We start from the raw sequence: 19,942 nt of genomic DNA, 5'->3' as shown, positions 1-19,942 counted from the left end.
ACTAGAAAATTTTTACAATGCATCCCAAATAATGCTTAGCTCTTGGGGGTAGGAATGGGATATGGGTATGGGACCTGGAGTTCCAAACAATAGGAATTTCAACTTTAGCAGAAAAAAACTTTTAATAAAGAAAAAAAATCACAAAAATGTCAAAAGTTAAATGGCAGGTGTTTATTATTTGCAATTTTCTATATTTTTAATTGCTAAAAAGGAAATGCCTGTAAATTCTAATATCTAATATACATTTAAATCCTAATTTTTATCTAGCCATGAAAAGGACAGGAGGAGGAGTTAGTAAGGAAAATGTTCAAAATGCTTTGTCAAGGGCGGGAGAAATTAAATGTTCAGTCTTAGAGCATAAAACCAAAATTATATAGATTCTTCCTTGCTGCTCCAGAATGGCTGCTGCCTGGGTTTTAGAAAAAGACTTTCTTCAATCTTATGCTAACAGCCTGCACTTGCTCCTAGGCAAAAACCAGACTCAGCTGGCATCCCATGGGAGGAAGCTTGAAAGCACTTCAGTGTATCTTACCAGGTAGGTTATAATGATCTGCTTCAGAATCACCCTGAGTGCTTGTTAGGGATACGGATGCCTGTACCCACAACACATTTACTGAGTCAGAGTTTGGAGGCGTTGTGGCTAGGGATTTTCATTTTTACAAATTTTCTAGGAACTCTTATGCCCTCTTGTTTTAAAGTAATTATTATTTTAATAGTAGAGTTCATCAAAATGAGAAAATGTTTGCAAATTTTAATAATTATCATGTACACGAGTAACATTTTATTGAAAACACATTTTTTTAGGGAGATGGACAGAGGGTATTTATGGTATCTTGATTAAAATTTTTTTTTTTTTTTTTTCTCGGTACGCGGGCCTGTCACTGTTGTGGCCTCTCCCGTTGCGGAGCACAGGCTCCGGACGCGCAGGCTCAGCAGCCATGGCTCACGGGCCCAGCAGCTCCGCGGCATGTGGGATCTTCCCGGACCGGGGCACGAACCTGTGTTCCTTTCATCCGCAGGCAGACTCTCAACCACTGAGCCACCAGGAAAGCCCCCAAAGTGTCTAACTTTTGTTTGACCAACTCCACTCCCACCTTTGGGCAATGTACCATAGTACGGTTCAGGATGAACGAAGAGTACCCCACCCCTTTGTTCTTTCAATCTTTCTTTGAACTTTTAATTTAAAAAATTACAAAGGAATTGAAAAGCTACAAGAATGCTTAATAAACTTATTCTCTTCACTCACATTCACCAATTGTTCACTTTTGTCACATTTACTTTGTGTGTGTGTATATACATATTTTTGCTGAACAATTTTAAGAGTAAATTAAAGATATCATAATTGTCTACCCCTAATTGTTTCAGTATGTTTATCTTCTAAAACAACAGGGTATTATTTTATATATAATGCAAATATAAAATAGATGAATTTTAATATCTTAGAGTACTATAATTTAATATACCACCTATATTCAAATTTTGCCAAGTGTCTTGAAGTTCTGTTAGAATTTCTTCTAATCCAGCCTTTATGTCTCCTTAGTCTCATTTAATTAGGAATGGTTCCTAACCTTTTGCCATTCATGACATTGACATTTCTTAATAGTAGTAGCCAGAGATTTTGCATTGGCATTTCTCAATAGTAGTAACCAGAGATTTTTCTGAATGTTTCTGAAACTTTTTTCTGATTGTTGCCTCATAAATAGATACAGGTTATGCTCTTTTGTCAGGAATCAGGAATACAAGTGATTTCTTGTCCTTCTCAATGCCTCACATCCAGAGACACATGATTTCAATTTATCCCATTATTTGGTGATGTTAACTTGGTGGCATTTGGTATATATTTGCCAGGCTTCTCCACTAAAAAGTGACCATTTTCTTTGTAATTAATAAATAATCACTTATGACATAAACTGACGCTTATAAATAATCTATTTTCCATCAAACCTTTTTAGTTTTAGCATGCACTGATGATTTTCCCCCAAAATCACTTATTTCTATGATTTAAAAAGGGATTTTATGACTATAATTTATCCATTTTATTATAAGGAAGAGCTTTCTCTTCTCTAGTATCAGCATGGACACAGATTCTTTTTCTTTTTAACACAGAATTGATTAACATCACTATTTGTTTTGATGTTCAGACTGTTCAAGATTTAGCCATTAGGAGCCCCTTATCTTTTTGACATGATCCTGTTGTTTTCTGAGCACTTTAAAAACTTTCTAGCACTATAAAGTACTGTACTTTCCCTCCATGGCCCTTCAAGCAACTATTTCTCCATAGTTCCTTGATTCTTTTTAGTGGGAGATGGTGTGTTGGAGATGAAAATATGCTCAAATGTGCTCACGGCTATGGGTGTTTTTGCTTCTCAACTTCCCAGCAAGCACAGCTTGTACTTATTCCTCTAATGTTGCCCTTCAGAATTTTTCTCTCTGTTCCCATTCCCTATTTGTATCTTCCTTCTTTCATGGTGAAAATCCTGGATCCAAATATACAGTCAATTTTGAGAAAGTGCAACTATGGCAACGAAGGACAAACACCACTCTACATATGAAACTTGGTAAAAGCTGATGGGGATGTACGTTTTCCCCTTGTTCTGTCTTCAGTTAACACTCTCCAGTGCTACCCAATGATGAGAGGATACTACTAACACTGGAAAGGGAAATAAGGCACCCTCGCCTTGTGAATGAAATATTCTGGGCAATCAGACTTCCTCCCTCTAATTAGGAAGCAGAGTCAGATGGAGCAAAGACAGAGGTTGATGTGTATACCGTATTGTATACTTGATTACAGCGTTGTAGACTTATATCTGAACCGTAAATGACACTATAGGAGAGTAAGCTAAATACTCTTCTCCACTGTCTGAGAGGATTTTAATAAATATCAGAAAACACATCAAAAAATAAAATAGGGGCTTCCCTGGTGGCGCAGTGGTTGAGAGTACGCCTGCTGATGCTGGGAACACGGGTTCGTGCCCCGGTCCGGGAGGATCCCACATGCCACGCAGCGGCTGGGCCCGTGAGCCATGGCCGCTGAGCCTGCGCGTCCGGAGCCTGTGCTCCGCAACGGGAGAGGCCACAACAGTGACAGGCCCGCGTACCAAAAAATAAATAAATAAATAAATAAAATAAAATAAATTCTATCCCCTTACTGGAAATCTCCATAGAGTTGAAAAGGAAACCTTAATAGTAAAAGTTGGAAGGCATCAATTTTAATGAAAAATATTTTCCTATTTTTATTGTATACCAGTAACAATAAAAAATATTTATTTATAGCTTGTACTTTTGTCTCTTTAAATACAATTCCCCCCCCCCACACACACAAGGTCTGTCCACCTGAAGCCAATATATGATAATAAACTAAAATGTGAAAATCAATCATTTTATTTTTTTAGAAGTATAGAGAATCAGTTTAATGTAGCTCACTTTTTCTCCTTATAATTTGTGGAAATGTTCCCTTTAATTCATTACTTTCAGACAACCAAATTCTTTTGAATATGATAGCAAAAAAGAGTAAAATATGATTTCCTATCTTTCATTGTCATATCATCACCATCTAAACATAGAAAGAAACATTATATTACACTGGATTCAAAGAACCCATCATCATTAAAAAGCATTTAACAAGATTCAAAAATTACTTGAACGTATAGTGTGTTTTCTAGAAGTTCAGCTTCAGTGTCAGTCTAGAAATAGTTCTAAGATGAAATTTTTCTCTATTGAATCATTAAAGTATTTCTTACGCTCGTGCTTTAGAGCTTAATTTTTATATACAATTATCATTACACGAAACTCTTACAAATCCACCCTGCTGTTGAAATTACCTTTTCAAATAGCCTCTTTTAACGGGAGTAAATTCTAGCTATTCTTTGTCCTATAGTTCACTTGGTTAGTCACCTGGCTAAGAGAAGGGCAATCGTCGTTTATCAGTCGGGGCTGGGAAACAACCTTAGAATTGTTTTGCCAGGTGGTAAAGGTTATCACTTTGGGTTGCTCCCCAGGTCTGGGAGTCTTTTCCTCAGTAATTCCTGAGAGAGGAGTCTGTATGCTCCATTCTGGTTTAAATGTAAAATATCACCTTTAGAAAAATTTCCAAGGCAAATTATAAGGCTTCATTATAAATTATCAAATTAGAAAATGAGTTAGGACCCCTATTCAGTTCTTTGGGTTTATACTTTACAGTCTATGAAGAATGATAATACTTTTACATATTATATTAGACACATAGAAACATTTTTATTTCAATGTAAAGATAATGGGAACTGGCTCTCTTCTGTGAGTATGAGTGTGGTATAAATAGGCTTTATTTTTATATTTTTTAATTAAGGAAGAGAAATTCTTACTTAAAGCAATGTAACGTGGAAAACAAGGAACACATGCTAAGGAGTCAATTCTGTATCATTGTAAACCACAGGTGATGATGATGATGGTGATGATGATGACAGCTATAATACATACCTCACCTAGTCTTACCATGTACCATGCACAATTTTAAGCACTGTGTAAAGTTTTTTACATTTTATATGTATGTACATACACATATATGTGTGTAGATATATACACCATATATAGTTACATATATAGTATATATAGCTACGAGTTAGTACCATTTTTATCTTCATTTTACAGTTTCATAGGTCGGGAAAATGAAATTCAGGGGTTCAGCAATATTCCCAAGATCATTCATCTATATTAAAGATCTAGGAACTTATAGGAAGATTTAATGACTGCTGAATTAGCCCAAAACTACCTCAGAACTAGTCTTAGATATAGTAGATGTGAGCAACATGGAACTTATCTTTAAAGAACTATGTTGTCATATGAGAATGGGCTTAGAGAAGAGTAGGACAAAGACCAGTATGTGGAATGTGAAGAATGGAGTTTAAAAATCCAATGTAAAAACTTCCTTACACAGTTAGGGTCACTCTTGAAATTTATTTTACTATACCGGAGGCAGACAGAAAGTACAGTTAATAGAACATGGCTTTGGAAGTAGATGCACATGGGTTTGAAGCTCAGCTTTCCTATCCTTTTTTTTTTCTACTTGAATAACCAAGGGCAAATTATTTTCTTGTCTAAAACTCTGGTTACTCATTAATGCACTGTACACGCTTCTTTGTGAGATACGAGAGGATTTTATGAGAATCCTGTGCAAGGAAACCTAGTACAGATGGTTGGTTCAGGAAGGCTATTTTAGGGCGGTTTTCCTTCTTGCATCATTGTCTTGTAGTATGCCGTGTGCATTTCCTACATTTTAATCTCCTGGTCCTTTCCTCCCTTCCTTCTTACTCTCAGCAAATTATCCTGCCTTCTACATCACAGAGAAGTATCTAGCAGGTGTAAACTTCATCAGTTTAACTTCCTCTAGCTGGAAGGACAGGTATTAAACTAATAAAGACTCAAAAGTTCTTTAGTTATAATTATGTATTCTTAAGCAAAAATACAATTCTGAAGATGTATAACCTGTTGCTATTTTGAAGGTACAACATACCAGCTGGATAACTGATTCTTAAACTGTGGTTCCTAGACTAACTCCAAAGTAAATGAGTGTCTAATAAAATAAAGACTTTTGTTCCCATTCTAGAACTCCTGAATCAGTATCTCTGGGAATTGGACATTATAATATAAATGCTTAGCAAGCTTACCAGGTGTTTTTCATGACCCCAAATTTGAGAGTAACTATCAACACATTTAAAGACCAGGATTATGTATTTTTCACCCACTAGGAGACTAATATAATGCTGGGTGCATGGATACCTTTCAAAAATTTGAATGAAAAGCTAGCTGAGACAAATGGAACTCTGTCTTTTCTGAAAGAAAGACATTTTTATTAAACTCACTCAAATTGCATAGCTAGGTTTTGGTATTCACTCTTAGTATGTCTGTGTGTTCCAGACAGTGGCAGAACAGATGGGTTTTGCAGGGAGACTCCTGTCCAGTGCACACAGCACTACCTGATCCAGCTTCTCTTTGCTATGGTGACCTCCTCTCTTTCTGCTCTGGCCCAGCTCCACAGGCCTCCCTGCATCATACCCAAGGCTCACTCCTCTCAGGACTTTTGAACTTGCTCGTGTCTTCCTGGAACCTTCTTCTGTTAGAAACTCACAGGCTTGCACTCTAACCTTCTATCTTTACTTAAGCGGCACTTCCTAATGAGAACTTTCTTGGGCTGGCCTGTTTAAAACTGCAACTATGTTCTTACCCAGAGTTCTCCATCACCTTCCCTGGTTTATTTCTATCCAAAGCACTTATTACTTTTTAATATGAAAAAATAATTCACTTTATTACATGTCTCCTCAAACTGGATTATAACTTCCATGACAGCAGGGCTTTAGTTGGTTTTGTTCATGCTATAGCTCTAGTGTCTAGAACAGTACCTAAAACATAAGTGCTCAATAAACTCTTTTTGACTAAACTAATATGGAGGTTTTTAACCTTCTATTATCTGTATTTGGCATCCTATATAATACATCTGAATGTATGTATTAATGTAATTTCTCTCTTAGAATTTGAATTATGAGGTGACAGAAAATAACATATTTAGTTCTTCAACTTTAGATAAAGTTTACATGCAAATCATGATACCATGGTCCACATAAACAGCAATGGGGGAACATGATTACAAATAGAGTGTAAAGATAAAATGTTGGGACTTAGTAATTGCGCCATCAAAGTTGACAATCTTTTATTCTTGTCAGCCATGGAAGAATGAGTTATCCAAATATTATAAGTTTAAAAAAATTAAATCAGAAGAATAGCATTGAAGAAGTCTTTCCAAAGCTCTTAATACAAGAAAATTTCCTTATATATTTTAGTAAGAGGATGCTTTTTCTTCCTGATATGGTAGATTTCAATTTAAATATGTTTAAACACATAAAATAAGTAAATATTGAAGAATTGGGGGGAATTCATTTAGTTAAGATGTATGGTACAATATTAGACATTTCTTCCCTCTGTCTCCCCTTATCTATCACTGTGGACCTCCATCTACTCTTTCATTTCTCACTATCTCCTCTGTTGCCATTAGAGGGCAAACCACTTCATCTTTCTTCTGGAAAATCGTTACACATTATACAAACTTCATGTCATAATTTAAAAATTGTTAATTGTTGAAAAAAACTCCCCTTCCGTGTGTGGCAATGAGTGCTGCTTCCTGGTATTAGGAGCTTTTGACAGAGGGGAAGTAACCTGAAAACTTGCTCCTTTCTGATCTGGGGAATTGGGCGCAGAGTGTAGGGGTGCAGGAGGGAAGAAGAATCCACAGAAAGAGAAGAATCTGAAAATCACGTCACTTCTTTCTCCATTTCCCACCCCCATGATAGCACCCAGCTATCCTGCACCTTGGAAATACCCAAAAGACACCTTAGGGAGAGAGTCAGGGAGTGGAGAGGGAAGCCTAATGAGAGACATGGTGTTTTATCCAAGAAAGATTAAAACATCAAAGGAACTAACTATCACGTCTGATTAATCTTTATGTAAAATCAAGAATTTAGTTATTTCCACCCCACGCTGATCCATGGGTAAGAGATAGGAGGAAATTAAAGACAAATATGAGAACCTATAAACAAGCAACATAATACATATGTTTTTATGCACATTTGTAATGTTGTTTTAATTAACTTGTGATCCTGCTATAACTAAACCAAATGACCTCAATCCCATGGTTAAAACCCTTAATCTCTTTCCCTTACTATAATGTACCCATTTTTAATATGCTAGGCCTAAAGTCGACAGAGTCTGGCCATTGCTTATTTTAAATGATATCATCTTGCTCTAGTTTCTGCCTGAGTCACAAGGTTCCAATAGATATTTCAATTCCTTAAATGTACTAAACACTTTGCAGTAGAGGGTCTGCCTAGCACATTCCCCTTCCCATTTTTCACCTGTCTATTCTAACTTACCCTCCAATGCTTACCTAAAATGCTATTTTCTATGAGTTTTTCTATAATATCTCAATCTTACTTCATTATTATTTTTCTCAGTATTCTTTCCTTCCTAGAACTATAAAATGCTGTAATTTTATACTTATTTGTGTAAATCTGTTTCATGTCTGTAAGCTCCATGTGTTTGGGGACTATACCCATTTTATTTATACTACCTACTAGGGTCTGGAACATAGTAGACATTCCATACTTTTTCTCATGCAAGCTAGACATAAGTTGTTTTCAAGGTAGCTTTGATATCTGCTCTATCATGTCCCTTTAATTACAACATCAACATTTTGTAGTTATTTATTTATATTCTTTAGCACCATTAATCTTGTCGGGTCTAGTTTGAGCCCAAGCGATTTTAACCTCTAATAAAGTGTCTTACGTGAACTGAATTATTAAATTTATATAAAGTCTTCTTTGGAATGGGAGTAAAAGAAAGAAGTTATGAACTACAGCTAAATGGAAGCTATTTCCATTCTCATCACTGACTTACTTGTATCACTGAGATTTCAAAACACCAATAAACTACTGTTTTAGAGGTTTTCTTAAATCCCAGGGGGAAAAAAGGAGGTGTAGATAAAAAGGAGACGAGTTAGCAATTTTTCTGTTACATTAACATGATGATTTGTGTCTGAAGAAATGAAAAAGAGTGCATTTCGATGTATCGGAAGGTAATTGGTCAAAGTGTAGATGGGTTAATTGAATATTATGGTGAGATTACAAATTACAAGTATAGATTCACCCAACACCTTAATGGTAAATTTTTGTCATCAAGGTCACAATGCCTCGAAGGTGGCTCTGGAATTTAGCAGAAAATTTATCAGCTGTGGGGTGACAGAGATTTCCTGTTTGCCTCATCCCCTCAATAGCTCTGTAAACTCAAGTAATTTGCTTAATTCTCTGAACTTTGGAGTCATCTGTTGTAAAATAAGTACACCCAAAACTGGTTTCGAAAACTGCTAATACATATGAAGCACTAAACATTGTCTGCACACAGTAGGTACTCAACTAATGGCAGGTGTTTTAAAGCATAGAGCAGCTCTCGGCACACAGTGAGTGCATAATCACTGTGTGAGGAGGAACCCAGCCTCTGAGTTTTTATGTGGCCTGTAGAAATAAGCAGAACTAGGAGATCTCTTTAACTTTTCATTATTTGGAGCATCAAGTGAAAAGTGGTTTTATTTTTATCTCTCCCCAACACTACAGAATAACAAGTAAACTGTTAACGCGTTGATAAATGACTATCTCTTGGGCACATCTACCCACAAGTGTAAAGAACTTATTACTGACCTGGGGTCAAGCATGGTATTCTGCATACATAAGATGCTCAATATACATTTGTTAGTCAGTTAGCTGTCACCTTTTAATAAACATTTATTTCTCAGATTTTAGCCTTTTAACTTTTCTCTTGAGGTTCTCTATTTCTCTTATACACTTTATTGCCTGTGCTCATTTCTTTCCATTTAAAAACTTTAATGGTTTCTGATTCAACTCTATTTCAGAATCATCCCTGTTGTTCAGACGTATATTAAAGATAGCTCAATATCCTTTCATTCAAATTATGCCAAAGAAACAAGGTATAATGATTCTGTACACAAATACATATTAAACCACCATTTTATATTTGAATAACCTAAGAGATCTTTAACTAATTAGTAACATAGTAATTGTCCATCACCTGGGGATGCCATCAGTATGAACTTGCTGGTCACCTCAGGTGAGATAAATCATTCTACATAGAAGTACATGAATGTGATAACATTGCTGACATTCATAATTTGGAATTTAAAAATACAGTCAACAGTTTAATCAAATACTGTTAGTAATAACAGAAAATTCATACATACAATAAAGAAGTATTAGAGCCTTTTTTCAGTGTATATACTGCAACTTTAAAATCTTTGTAACTGCTTCTTACTATGTCAAGAAGAGCCCTGTGTAAAGTTTTTGTCTATTTCTTTGAGTTTTCATTCTGAGGTTAGAAGCTGTTTGATCTCTAACAAACACACGAAGTCTCTAGGCAAAAGTATTGCTAAATGTGAATCTTTATATTAAACAACCTGCTTAAAAATCTTCTCTCTGAATATTAGTGATATTGGAGAAGGAAGGTTACATAAAGACCGTTGTTTGGCAATTATAAAAAGAAAATAACCAGCAACCAGAGAATCATTCCATGTCCTTATTGGATCTATTAAAATTATTTACAGGAAGTCCTCAGTTTCTTTTCTCTTCAATTCTGAATAAAGATTTATGACCTGTCACTTTTCTATTTACTTAAACTTTCTTCTGTGATCCTAATTTTTAAATAAATTACACCAAATTTTAAAAATTAAAGAAAAGTTACACATAATTTGTTTCTTATGTGATATTTGGTAAAACATCAAGATAAACAACTGAGCTTTTGGTTTTCCATACTTTTTTGACTATTGTAAAATGAAGCTACAAAATAAGGCCCTAGTAGGGTAAACACATAGACACTTTGCTGATCTTATGTAAATAGCAGACAGAGAGACTACATTGGAGGGTAAATCATGTGAGCTAAACACAAATAAGACAGTGGTCATATTTCCCAAAAGTAAGCCCTGAGAAATGTTTTACTAGAAATCGATTCAAAGATGAATTTTTGAAAGTGTAGATTTCCCCAAGAAATCAAAAGAAGCTTCAAGTAGAGCACCTATGAAAGTCTATTTCAAAGTGAACATTATTTCCTTCAACTCACTTTTATGTTAAGGTAGTTAAAATCATCTTGTAACGTTCTAGGATTATCCTTAATCTTAGCAGGATTTTTGAATTGGGAGTGGGTGGGCTAACACATAGAGACCCTTTGGAAAAGTAGGTTCCTGAAGGTCTCTATTATGGGGCTTGAAATTCTAGGGCTGCCCTAGAATTTCAGAAGGTGAGTTTCAAGAGCTAATGTTCATTTACAGGGACACAAAGAGGTGATACTTAGGCGCACAACACTGTTTTATCATGTCAGTTTTATCGCTGAGACTTGGTTATGAGGCCTTTCCAAGGTAATTTATACGAAGCACCTCTCTAACAGCATTAGTCATCAAAGCTGAGTGGAACAAATATGCAATCAAACTTTATTTATTTAGCTCGAATCTATGAATTAGTTCCTGCTGTTTTAACAAGTATCCAACTGGCATTTGTTAGAATTAAATGATGATCTCCCAGGGAGAAATATAGTATGTTGGCAATCATTAGCATTTTATTGACCAATTTGGAATCACTGAATAAAACTGAAATGAAACAAACGGCTGTTTGTATAGTAAATAAGAAAAAAAGAAAAAAAAATCTTTCCCCTCTGGCACTGTTAATTCTTTTCAAATGATTAATGAGGAAATATTAACGGGAAGTCAAAAACAACCCCACCTATCAGATTTATCACTAGCCCTCAAAGGGCACAGAACAGAGACTCAATTATTGAAGTTCTTACAGGTTTCCAACTCCTGTTTTATATTTGGGAAACGGTGTCCTTAAAATTAACAGAATTAAAAAAAAATTAACAGAATTGAAATGTGCAATATTTATGATCTTCATAAAACTTCTTTTCATTTTGTTTACATAGCTAGTGTTACAAAATTTTGAATATCTGAGTTATTATTTTCCCAAGATGTTTACAATGCTCTAGTAATACTTCCTCTAATAATGTTTCCTGCGTTAAGGGATACTACAAGGACATACAATGGTGTCTCTAGCATTTTTATATTTCCTTAAAGGCAGGGGATTTAGAAGGTTTTGAATTCTTGAGGTGAAGTGGGGACTACAGCAGTACTGTTTTGTAAAGTTATACTGAGGCAGGTAAAAGAAAGGGAGAGGAAAGAAAAGAAAGGAAAAGATGGAAATGGGAATTCAGAGCGAGCACTGCTTTCACGGGGAACATTATACATGTCCTCTCATTTACTCCTTACATGCAGCATGGAAAAAAAACAATACTCGAATTTTAACAATAAAACAAACAAGGATAAGTAGAGATATAACTAGCAATTCTGATAGAGGAAGGCTTTGAACTCAAGCCTTTCTTAAGCTACAGTACATACTTTTTCACTACATCCTGGATGACCAATATTTAGCAGCTCCCCGGACACTGTGTATATGGGAATAGACTGATCGTGAAAGTCGGTGCAGATGCATAAAACTAAACTGCATAGTCCCACCAGGTCTCTTATGATAAGTTAACAGTAGTAGTTGGGAAAAACCAGGGCCCTGAGATATGGCTTGCGTTCAATTAGACAGACACAGATGAGGCTGAGAATTTGAACCCTCAAATCTGCCTGAATGCAGCATTCTGACGGAGCAACCCCTCCTACCATCCTCCCTCTCCAACCACTCATTCCTGCCGAAGAGAACCAGTCCTGTCTCACGTTGGAAACCAAAAAACAATGCGAAATGAAACAAAAATCTTTAAATCATGTTACCTGGTGCAGATACTTCACAAGGAGATGCTGATTCTCTTCAGTATCCACTCCCAACGTTCCTCATTGACTCCATTCTCCAAATGAGAATCAGATTCAAACATGACACAGACAAGGGCCTCCACCAGGAGGGAACTGCTTCCACGCCGAGACAGTTGTCAACTTGCAGGAAATTCTCTTCACTAATGCACTAAGGAGTCCATGGCTGAGGGGATCACCAGAATTCACGAAGAGGGCTACAGTGGCTGCTCTCTATGGGCTCAAGGAAGACAGCGAGTCTGCTACCATGGAACTAGGCTCCCCGCGGAAAAGATGGATCCCAGCGTGGAGAGGTCAGGTGCTGGCAGGTTACCCTTAGCTATATAGTGGGCACAATTACCATAATCAGCCTCAGAGGTCTACAGCAGTGGCTAATTATTCCCAGGGCTCTGGGAATGAAATTGCTGGGCAACCTCTTAATGCGCTGTTTGACTTTTAAGCAGAACATTCCAGGCCTGCTGAGCAAAATTAAGATTTGAAATACCATGGTGAGGTTCACGGCCTCTTGTTAGGTTCTAAAATGTAAACTATCTCATAGACCCAGAATGATTGGCAGGGAGGCCAGCCCTCTTTGAGGAAAAACCCTTGAAAAGGGCCTCAACCCTGTACTGTGAATCTTCCTCCAAGTCCTCTCCGAAGGCTATAATCCCTTAACAATGTGACTGAGAAAAAGCAAATGGCCAGACCTTACATGATTATTAGATGCTGGCTCTAAGTGGAACCATGTGGTCCTCTGGTCAATTAGGGGTAATGGAGATCAGGTGAGAGATGCAATCTTGGCAAAGCCAATTTTACACTAAATCCATTGGGATTGTTTCTCCTGTTATTTCCCTAGGCCGGAGATATTTTGGAGTAAATATATATACTTAGTAACTGACAGAGTCCTCACATTGGTCCTCTGAGCTATGGAATGAGGGCTATTATTGTAGAAATGTTCCATATAATTTCCTCTAGTGGTGTTCTCCCTCAAGATACTAAATCAAAAGATACCAAACCAAAAGCAATACCACATTCCTGGTGGGTACTGCAGACACTATTGTCGCCAACCAAGGACTTAAGAGATAATGGAGTGGATGTTTTTATTTTCTACCCATTTAACTTTCCGGTTTGACTACTGCAAAAGTTAGAGGGATCTTGGAGAATGACTGTGGATTATAACAACCTTTATAACCATCAGAAAATATGACAATTTGTATCTACGGCTCTGGACATGGTGTCTTCACTGGAGCAAGTGAATGGATGCCCTAGACCCTGGTATGCTATCACCCTTCACCCTAAAAAACACTGTTTTTAATGGCCAGCTAATTAACATAATCAGAAACAGATTGTCTTCACACATCACAAACACTATTTACCATCTTTTTTACCACCTTTTTTTCTTTTTCAGTTCTATGACAATTCTTTTGCTCTCTGTCATAATCTAGTACAGATGAATTTTCTTTCTTTATCTGGTTGCTTGTGGCATGCTGATCCATTGCATTACGCTAACTGAAACAGGTAAGAAGAAAGTAACAAGCACCATATTTTGATACGTGCTGGCCTGCAGAATCCATGACGTTTCTTGGCATTTCTTAGGTGGGGAATATCTAGGGATACTCTCTTAAAGTAAAAGATAAGTTGCTGCACTTTTCAATACCCTTCCCCCCAAAATAGGCATAATGGTTGATTAACTTCTTTAGATTTTAAAGCAAATAACATAAAATACCTGGGCATGTTGTTTTGATATGTTTACCAAGTGGTCTTTAAGGCTATAGTATTGAGTGGGGCCCAAAGCCAGAGAAAGCTACACAGCAGGTCTAGGCTGCAGTACACGCTTCCCTGACATATGGTCCTTAGGACCCGGCAGGCACAGTGGTCCTGCGAGGGGCTGTGGTACACGGAAATACTTTGTGAGGTCTCTAGCAAGTGGAAACATGAGAATAGCAGCAGAGACCTCTTGGATTTTAGATTAAATCCATGCCCTATCCTGCCAAATAGCTATACTCGACTTGACAATTAGCTCCTGGCATACTCTTAAGTCCTGGTAAACTCTTAATGCCTAACCACCGGACACCAAGTGATTTTGTGACTCAAGCCGCCGAAATGGAAAAAAAAAAAAAGACAAGAACAGATATTAAGGGGTACAATGCTGAGGGGTTGATTGAAAATTGTGTTGATTTTTCTGTGTGTTCTTCTGGTTCTTTACTTTTCTACACCCTGTTCTGTTCTCTGAGAGGCTGAAAGTATCCCCTGGACTCTCTTGCCCTGTAGCTTCTTGTTGTGTTTGGCCAACGGGATGCAATAAAATGGCAATGGGAAAGATTGATTATTTGTTTATCCCCTACACTTGCTCTCTGCTGAGCTGCTGTTTAGCAGCAGCTGTGTCCCTCTGTCTATGGCCACAGCTCCTTTGCCTATGGCCACAGCTCTAAATTCCTGGAGCAGCCTGAGGATATGTTGGCTTCCCTCTGTCACTAGTTCTTGGGATCTTCAACATTCTCTTTTGTTGCTCTTAATCTTTTCGACACCTTTATAAATAGTTCCTTTATTTAACTGTGGGCTATTACTCCTTTGAGCATGCAGTCATTTTTCTCCCAGAATAAATGACAGAACAAAAAGAGGATTCTGGGGAAATATCACACCATAATCTACCACATACTTAAGGATTTTTCTAGTAAGAGACAAATAAAATTGATCTTTTTAAAAGACACTGTTATCTTGGGGCTTTATATCATAGGCAGCCAAGCATAATCTTCAATGAGGTAACTCCTCACTTTGATAACTCCTTGTTCTACTTGTCTGGAAAGTGCTGCTTTACTGACCACATCCCAGCATCCACTGTATCCCTTGGCTGCCACTCCTTCCTCTGAATGTTAATAGACTTACTGCCTTTACCACTTACTTTTGGCTGAGAATGTCTAAATGTATCATTATCTACCATTCTCATACCATCCACTGTCCCTTAACTAAAACGTTGCGAACATGACCTGAACTCAGAAGTTAATCAATGTATGTTATTGATAAGAATAATAAATTCCCCATTTATTTCGGAAGAGTCAAATTTCACATCCTTCTAAGTGCAGAAGACTGATAGTTTAAGTATTTTCTTTCTGGGTGCTTGCCCTAAGTCTGTCTTATGACAAGTTGTGTTTTTTCTTTTCCCTGAATCTGCCTGTAAAGTAATGTAGAAGAATGTGATTGGGGGAGGGGTGCTTTAGTAAAGAGAGAAGAAGGAATACAGCAGGGACCCAGGCCCTGTTTCATCCTGTTCCATGATCGTGAGCTGGGACAGCCTTTGGAGTCAATAGCTCCCACAGACCTCTCTGCAGGGTGTGGTCCTGTCAACATCTGCTCACTTGACCCCTGTAAAAACTCCTCTTCATCCACACCTGTTCCTCCACAAGCTACAGAGAAGACTGTCAGCCTCTCACTGAGGATTGATTTTTGTCTGTGCGTGTCTGGCATGTAACTCATGAGACTAGAGGCACTAGAAGGGCAAAGATTTTTCCTGTCTCGGGTATTTCTGTATCCTTAGAAGCTAGCACATGCCTAGCTCATAGCAGAAAATCAAAGAAGTAACTTCAAAGTAGTAAACACATCTTCAAGATAGCACTGGAAATCTAGCACAGTACTCCATGAAATCTTCCTTCCTACTATTTTCATCACCTTCAAATATGCTGTACCTAATGGCGAGATTTTACTCCTCTGTAATTCCATAGTAATTTGTATACGCTTCTCTTATAGAATGTTTTAATGTTACCTCACAATTCTATATGTCTTTCCCACTAGCCTATGTAGCTGTCGAGCACAGCAGCTTTTACAGCTGAGTGTTTTAAACCTTGCGCTCTGAGTCTCAGCTCTGCTACTTCATGGTTTTATCATCTTACTTAAGTTACTTAACACCTCTAAGATTCAGTTTCCTTATTCGTAAACTGTATATAATTCATTCATATATTTATTATGTGCCAGGTGCTAATGAAAGTATTGGACAGAGTTAAGGGGGGGAGGAAGAAAGAAAAGGAAAGGAAAGGAAAGGGAAGAGGAGGAAAGGAAAGGAGGAAAGTTCTTGCCCTCATGAAGAGTACATTCTAGCTATGAATGTATTCATATCTATCCATATCTATACCTACAGAACAAATAAACAGTAGAAGTTCATACATTTATAGCCACTTTAAAGAAAATAAAGCAAGGTAAGGAAATAGAGCTTGACAGAGCTAGCAAAAAGTCCTGATGTTTATTGGAGAAGCTGATTTGAGGATTGTAGAAGACCCTCAGAATTTTAGGGCTGCTCACACATATTGTTTCTTCTTGATGTATGATAGGATTACACTTTCTACCATCTTTGGAGTTAGGCATGGCCTAGTGACTTGCCTTGAAAGTTAAAAGTTGACTTGCTTTGACAGCAGGGAGCTGCATGCAGAAACTTTCAGAGGGGCCAATTAAGATTTGCCATACCTCCTCTCCCCTGCTGGAAGTACCGCACAAACATTTATGGAGAAGGGGCCTCCTTCAGCTTAGGCCTTCATGTTGACTCATGCTGGACATCAGAGGTGACTTGGGGATTGTTTTACAAGAGGATAACCTGTCCTATTCTTACTGATGCAAGCGTTATCATAATGTCTGACACCCAGAAAGTATTTGGTAAATTCTTACTATCATCATTATTAATTTTATTATAGCAACATTTGTATTGCCACTGTAGAAACATAATAGGGAATCGATATCTTTCTCTTAAATGAGTTTAAGGCATTAAAGTGCAAGTCCTTACATTTTTACTGGGAGCTTGCCTGTCTTATAAATAAAAAACCCAACTAATACAGACTGTGACTTCTCAAATTCCAAACCGTCTTTGCTAGATCTATGATATATTTCAGTTTTGTCTTCTTGCTTATCTAGACACAAGAAACATAGTCAAACTCTTTTTTAAAAAAAAAAAACAAACACATTATTACATGGTTCATGATAGCACAGGCTCTGAAGATAGATACCTGGACTCTCGTACTAGTGTTTTGTTTTCTTTTTAATAAAAAGGTATTTATTGGTATAAATAAATAAATAAATAAAAAGTGCAAGTCTTTTGGTCCTATCCTCACAACTAGGAAAAGTAATGTTGAAGTATTTCAAATTACCTGTCAGAGGTGGCAGAGTGTCAGCACTTAGACCCAAAGAGGTCCCCTCGGTGGGGAAGATTAAACCATGTTTTTCTATTGATTAGAAATATAAAACTAGATATACACACTTTAGAAGTCATGGACATAATACATTTAATTATGAGTTCAAGAAACCTTTAAAAAATCAAGTATATAAATAAAAAACGTTAACTCAAGGGAAATACCATTAGGAATAGTAAAATTTGTCTCAAAATGTCAATAGAAGCTAACAATGGTTATTTTTAGGCATAAAAATTAAATTTTCAAAGAAATAACTAAGTAGCTTCACGGGACAGAAATGTCCTTTTGAACTGAAATGTAGCTCATTTTCGCTTACACCTTTGCAAGGGGACCACAGGAAAAAACTAAAGCATAACTTTCTGTGGTGGCAGAAATTGCTAACAACACCAGAGTAAATCTGCTGGCGGTGAAACATGGAAGGACACATCTGGAGAGGGGCGGGAAATGCAAAACACATCAGAGGCAATTTTTCAGTGGATAAAATTAAATCAAAGGAGAAAGCAAATTTACTGGAACATAAATATAAATGATAAAATGGGAACTACATTTTCTAAAATAAGACTGTGTCTCTTAAATATTTCAGTGGTATCTACAAAATCAACTCCATGATTTAAAATTCTACAAATGAAATTCTAAATATCCTATTCCTGATGCATACAAAAAACTACTGACGTGAGTGTATTGTTTCTTTTTTAGAACTCACCATCTATCACAAAAATAACTGCAGCAAAAGAATTAAATTGAATGTGTATTATATGTTAGTAAGGAATACGGTATAATCACAATGGTTGCTTTAACAGGCTTGGCTGGAAACAAAAAGCTTGATTTGAAAATACTCAGGTAATGCTTTCTCTAAGTCATTGAAATAACCAATGCACTTCTCCTGCTCTGGGGCCTGAGCAAGAAGAAATTATTCAATAGCCGAGGACACAGAGTTATACTGTACTTTTAATGTTCCTGTTGTTTGAAAATACATGCTAACCCAGATAGAACAGATTTGTAAAATGTGTTCTGGTAAGAATGAGAAATTTTTACAAATCTGTTTGGCTTCATTTTGAGATTTTTAAAATTTTAATTAATTAAAAAAATTTTTTTTAAACAGTACTGATTATATGACTATGAAAAGAAGCCTTACCCAATCAGCCAAGTTTTCAGCAAGCAGTCCCTGGGAACCGCATGGGTCAATTTTTGTAGGTATTAAAAACACACACACACACAAATCCATACACAAACTAAATCAATAAAAAAAAATCTAATTCTTAAATTCTATCAATAAAAGCTTATTTAATTGATATATATCCATTTCAGTTATAAGCAGCTTTTAGATGCAAGAAGTTGAATAATCTTTTAATCTTTTCAAGTAATAAAACATAAAGAAAAATGATTATTTTCCAAGGGGAAGATACACATATATATTTTATATAAGGTCATACGTATATATGTATACATACATACACACACACACATACACACACACGTGTGTGTGTGTGTATATGTGTGTGTGTAAGGGGGAGCTTAAATTCTTTGATTTGGGTACCATATTGGAAACAATATGAAAAAAGACTGAATTAATTTAAACAGAAACAAATCATGTTTTCTTTTGTTCTAAAGTGCAAATACCGATCCTCTCCTTTTCCTGAGTTCTCTGAGGTTGCCTCAAGTGACTTGACACTACTGAGCTAGCAGGAGCAGTCAAACTTCCCTGAATTTTTTAAATGTGTTAAAATAAAAGACTCTTCCACTAACAACTTCACTAGAATTATCAAATCTTCACCACTGAAGTTTAGTCATTAGGCAGATGGATGGGTTTTTACTCCTCCTATCATTTTTAATTGTCATGGAATTACATTTATCCTCCCTAAACCAGTACAATGTATGCTGTTCTAGGTTCAGTTGAAAGGGATGCACCCTAGAAGAGACAAATTATTCCACTATCACCAAAACATTTATTAAATGTCCATATTTTTAGAAGACAGTATTGAGTGTTATAAACAGGAATTAATTAAGCTCAGTTCCTGCCTCATTGGAGGTTAGAGTGTGAGCTGTCCAGAGAGCAATGATGCAGGCATTTTAAGGTCATGCATTAAACAGACAGAAAGAGATAAGTAAGTTTTTACCATGAACATTTGCACTCTTGAACAAAGTATATCAGTGAACTGGGTGAAAAAAACTCAGGAGATGCATGTCACAGTGATTCATGACCACACCACCAATCATGTAGGAAAGACCCCGGCTGAAATCCCAGGACTCGACTGAATGCTGTTCAAATGAAAGCATGATAAGAAGGGGTGGGCACAGTGGAATTTTTCCTAAATCTTCTATATCGCATCTGAGAAATTACTAAAAAGAAAGGATTGCTAACTTGCATCTGCTTTACATGTTTTTAAAATGCTTTATATACTGTGGG

The 19,942-nt window shown here is 36.6% G+C and overlaps 1 pseudogene; it reads left to right on the top strand.

The window, feature by feature from the left end:
* The first annotated feature begins 398 nt into the window (after positions 1-398).
* The window catches only part of LOC136131885 (activator of 90 kDa heat shock protein ATPase homolog 2 pseudogene), a 42,990-nt pseudogene continuing 23,446 nt past the window's right edge, over positions 399-19,942 (top strand).

This window comes from Phocoena phocoena, chromosome 12 (genome assembly GCF_963924675.1).
Source record: "Phocoena phocoena chromosome 12, mPhoPho1.1, whole genome shotgun sequence".
Classification (NCBI taxonomy): domain Eukaryota; kingdom Metazoa; phylum Chordata; class Mammalia; order Artiodactyla; family Phocoenidae; genus Phocoena; species Phocoena phocoena.
Note: the sequence above shows the minus strand (reverse complement) of the source record. Positions and strands in the feature narration are given on the sequence as shown.